Here is a 2,500-nt window from a genome sequence, read left to right as displayed (position 1 = left end):
CAAGGTGGTATGGCCGTAAGCGAAATCTGCTGCCAAAATTGGGCTATTTGAATGGTTAGAACATTAGGGTAGTAAACTATATGAAGCTTACAGCACCTGGTATTCCCAGGCGGTCTCCCATCCAAGTACTAACCAGGCCCGACCCTGCTTAGCTTCCGAGATCAGACGAGTTCGGGCGTTCTCAAGGTGGTATGGCCGTAAGCGAAATCTGCTGCCAAAATTGGGCTATTTGAATGGTTAGAACATTAGGGTAGTAAACTATATAAAGCTTACAGCACCTGGTATTCCCAGGCGGTCTCCCATCCAAGTACTAACCAGGCCCGACCCTGCTTAGCTTCCGAGATCAGACGAGTTCGGGCGTTCTCAAGGTGGTATGGCCGTAAGCAAAATCTGCTGCCAAAATTGGGCTATTTGAATGGTTAGAACATTAGGGTAGTAAACTATATAAAGCTTACAGCACCTGGTATTCCCAGGCGGTCTCCCATCCAAGTACTAACCAGGCCCGACCCTGCTTAGCTTCCGAGATCAGACGAGTTCGGGCGTTCTCAAGGTGGTATGGCCGTAAGCGAAATCTGCTGCCAAAATTGGGCTATTTGAAGAAGAAAAAAAAGAGACTCTTTCAGGCTTTCTGAAGAAACTCAGAGAATATTTCAGGCTTTTCGAGGGGAAAAAAAGACAATTTAGGATTTTTGAACCATTTCATTGACTCTTTTTTTTTTTTTTTTTTTTAAACAATAAAGCTTAAAGCACCTGGTATTCCCAGGCGGTCTCCCATCCAAGTACTAACCAGGCCCGACCCTGCTTAGCTTCCGAGATCAGACGAGTTCGGGCGTTCTCAAGGTGGTATGGCCGTAAGCGAAATCTGCTGCCAAAATTGGGCTATTTGAATGGTTAGAAAATTAGGGTAGTAAACTATATAAAGCTTACAGCACCTTGTATTCCCAGGCGGTCTCCCATCCAAGTACTAACCAGGCCCGACCCTGCTTAGCTTCCGAGATCAGACGAGTTCGGGCGTTCTCAAGGTGGTATGGCCGTAAGCGAAATCTGCTGCCAAAATTGGGCTATTTGAATGGTTAGAACATTAGGGTAGTAAACTATATAAAGCTTACAGCACCTGGTATTCCCAGGCGGTCTCCCATCCAAGTACTAACCAGGCCCGACCCTGCTTAGCTTCCGAGATCAGACGAGTTCGGGCGTTCTCAAGGTGGTATGGCCGTAAGCGAAATCTGCTGCCAAACTTGGGCTATTTGAAGAAGAAAAAAAAGAGACTCTTTCAGGCTTTCTGAAGAAACTCAGAGAATATTTCAGGCTTTTCGAGGGGAAAAAAAGACAATTTAGGATTTTTGAACCATTTCATTGACTCTTTTTTTTTTTTTTTTTAAACAATAAAGCTTACAGCACCTGGTATTCCCAGGCGGTCTCCCATCCAAGTACTAACCAGGCCCGACCCTGCTTAGCTTCCGAGATCAGACGAGTTCGGGCGTTCTCAAGGTGGTATGGCCGTAAGCGAAATCTGCTGCCAAAATTGGGCTATTTGAATGGTTAGAACATTAGGGTAGTAAACTATATAAAGCTTACAGCACCTGGTATTCCCAGGCGGTCTCCCATCCAAGTACTAACCAGGCCCGACCCTGCTTAGCTTCCGAGATCAGACGAGTTCGGGCGTTCTCAAGGTGGTATGGCCGTAAGCGAAATCTGCTGCCAAACTTGGGCTATTTGAAGAAGAAAAAAAAGAGACTCTTTCAGGCTTTCTGAAGAAACTCAGAGAATATTTCAGGCTTTTCGAGGGGAAAAAAAGACAATTTAGGATTTTTGAACCATTTCATTGACTCTTTTTTTTTTTTTTTTTTTAAACAATAAAGCTTACAGCACCTGGTATTCCCAGGCGGTCTCCCATCCAAGTACTAACCAGGCCCGACCCTGCTTAGCTTCCGAGATCAGACGAGTTCGGGCGTTCTCAAGGTGGTATGGCCGTAAGCGAAATCTGCTGCCAAAATTGGGCTATTTGAATGGTTAGAACATTAGGGTAGTAAACTATATAAAGCTTACAGCACCTGGTATTCCCAGGCGGTCTCCCATCCAAGTACTAACCAGGCCCGACCCTGCTTAGCTTCCGAGATCAGACGAGTTCGGGCGTTCTCAAGGTGGTATGGCCGTAAGCGAAATCTGCTGCCAAACTTGGGCTATTTGAAGAAGAAAAAAAAGAGACTCTTTCAGGCTTTCTGAAGAAACTCAGAGAATATTTCAGGCTTTTCGAGGGGAAAAAAAGACAATTTAGGATTTTTGAACCATTTCATTGACTCTTTTTTTTTTTTTTTTTTTTTAAACAATAAAGCTTAAAGCACCTGGTATTCCCAGGCGGTCTCCCATCCAAGTACTAACCAGGCCCGACCCTGCTTAGCTTCCGAGATCAGACGAGTTCGGGCGTTCTCAAGGTGGTATGGCCGTAAGCGAAATCTGCTGCCAAAATTGGGCTATTTGAATGGTTAGAAAATTAGGG

General features: G+C 45.1%; 12 non-coding genes across 12 annotated transcripts in view; all 12 read right to left on the bottom strand.

Moving 5' to 3' along the window:
• LOC148984018 (5S ribosomal RNA) overlaps window positions 1-21 on the bottom strand; it is a 119-nt gene extending 98 nt beyond the window's left edge. The window contains exon 1 of the ribosomal RNA XR_016164721.1: window positions 1-21. This exon is cut by the window's left edge and continues 98 nt beyond it. This is a non-coding gene — a ribosomal RNA (5S ribosomal RNA).
• Window positions 22-84: 63 nt separating this feature from the next.
• Window positions 85-203, bottom strand: LOC148984017 (5S ribosomal RNA). The gene has a single exon (XR_016164720.1). It is a non-coding gene; the product is annotated as a 5S ribosomal RNA (ribosomal RNA).
• Window positions 204-266: 63 nt separating this feature from the next.
• On the bottom strand, window positions 267-385 carry LOC148984016 (5S ribosomal RNA). Its single transcript, XR_016164719.1, has one exon. It is a non-coding gene; the product is annotated as a 5S ribosomal RNA (ribosomal RNA).
• Window positions 386-448: 63 nt separating this feature from the next.
• On the bottom strand, window positions 449-567 carry LOC148984015 (5S ribosomal RNA). The gene has a single exon (XR_016164718.1). It is a non-coding gene; the product is annotated as a 5S ribosomal RNA (ribosomal RNA).
• Window positions 568-738: 171 nt separating this feature from the next.
• On the bottom strand, window positions 739-857 carry LOC148984014 (5S ribosomal RNA). Its single transcript, XR_016163375.1, has one exon. It is a non-coding gene; the product is annotated as a 5S ribosomal RNA (ribosomal RNA).
• Window positions 858-920: 63 nt separating this feature from the next.
• LOC148984013 (5S ribosomal RNA) lies at window positions 921-1,039 on the bottom strand. Its single transcript, XR_016163205.1, has one exon. It is a non-coding gene; the product is annotated as a 5S ribosomal RNA (ribosomal RNA).
• A 63-nt stretch (window positions 1,040-1,102) lies between these two features.
• On the bottom strand, window positions 1,103-1,221 carry LOC148984012 (5S ribosomal RNA). Its single transcript, XR_016164717.1, has one exon. It is a non-coding gene; the product is annotated as a 5S ribosomal RNA (ribosomal RNA).
• Window positions 1,222-1,389: 168 nt separating this feature from the next.
• Window positions 1,390-1,508, bottom strand: LOC148984011 (5S ribosomal RNA). Its single transcript, XR_016164715.1, has one exon. It is a non-coding gene; the product is annotated as a 5S ribosomal RNA (ribosomal RNA).
• Window positions 1,509-1,571: 63 nt separating this feature from the next.
• Window positions 1,572-1,690, bottom strand: LOC148984010 (5S ribosomal RNA). The gene has a single exon (XR_016164714.1). It is a non-coding gene; the product is annotated as a 5S ribosomal RNA (ribosomal RNA).
• Window positions 1,691-1,860: 170 nt separating this feature from the next.
• Window positions 1,861-1,979, bottom strand: LOC148984009 (5S ribosomal RNA). The gene has a single exon (XR_016164713.1). It is a non-coding gene; the product is annotated as a 5S ribosomal RNA (ribosomal RNA).
• Window positions 1,980-2,042: 63 nt separating this feature from the next.
• Window positions 2,043-2,161, bottom strand: LOC148984008 (5S ribosomal RNA). The gene has a single exon (XR_016164712.1). It is a non-coding gene; the product is annotated as a 5S ribosomal RNA (ribosomal RNA).
• Window positions 2,162-2,333: 172 nt separating this feature from the next.
• LOC148984007 (5S ribosomal RNA) lies at window positions 2,334-2,452 on the bottom strand. The gene has a single exon (XR_016163374.1). It is a non-coding gene; the product is annotated as a 5S ribosomal RNA (ribosomal RNA).
• Between the last annotated feature and the right edge of the window lie 48 nt (window positions 2,453-2,500).

This window comes from Pimephales promelas, chromosome 3 (assembly GCF_988280905.1).
Source record: "Pimephales promelas chromosome 3, fPimPro1.hap1.1, whole genome shotgun sequence".
Taxonomy (NCBI): domain Eukaryota; kingdom Metazoa; phylum Chordata; class Actinopteri; order Cypriniformes; family Leuciscidae; genus Pimephales; species Pimephales promelas.
Note: the sequence above shows the minus strand (reverse complement) of the source record. Positions and strands in the feature narration are given on the sequence as shown.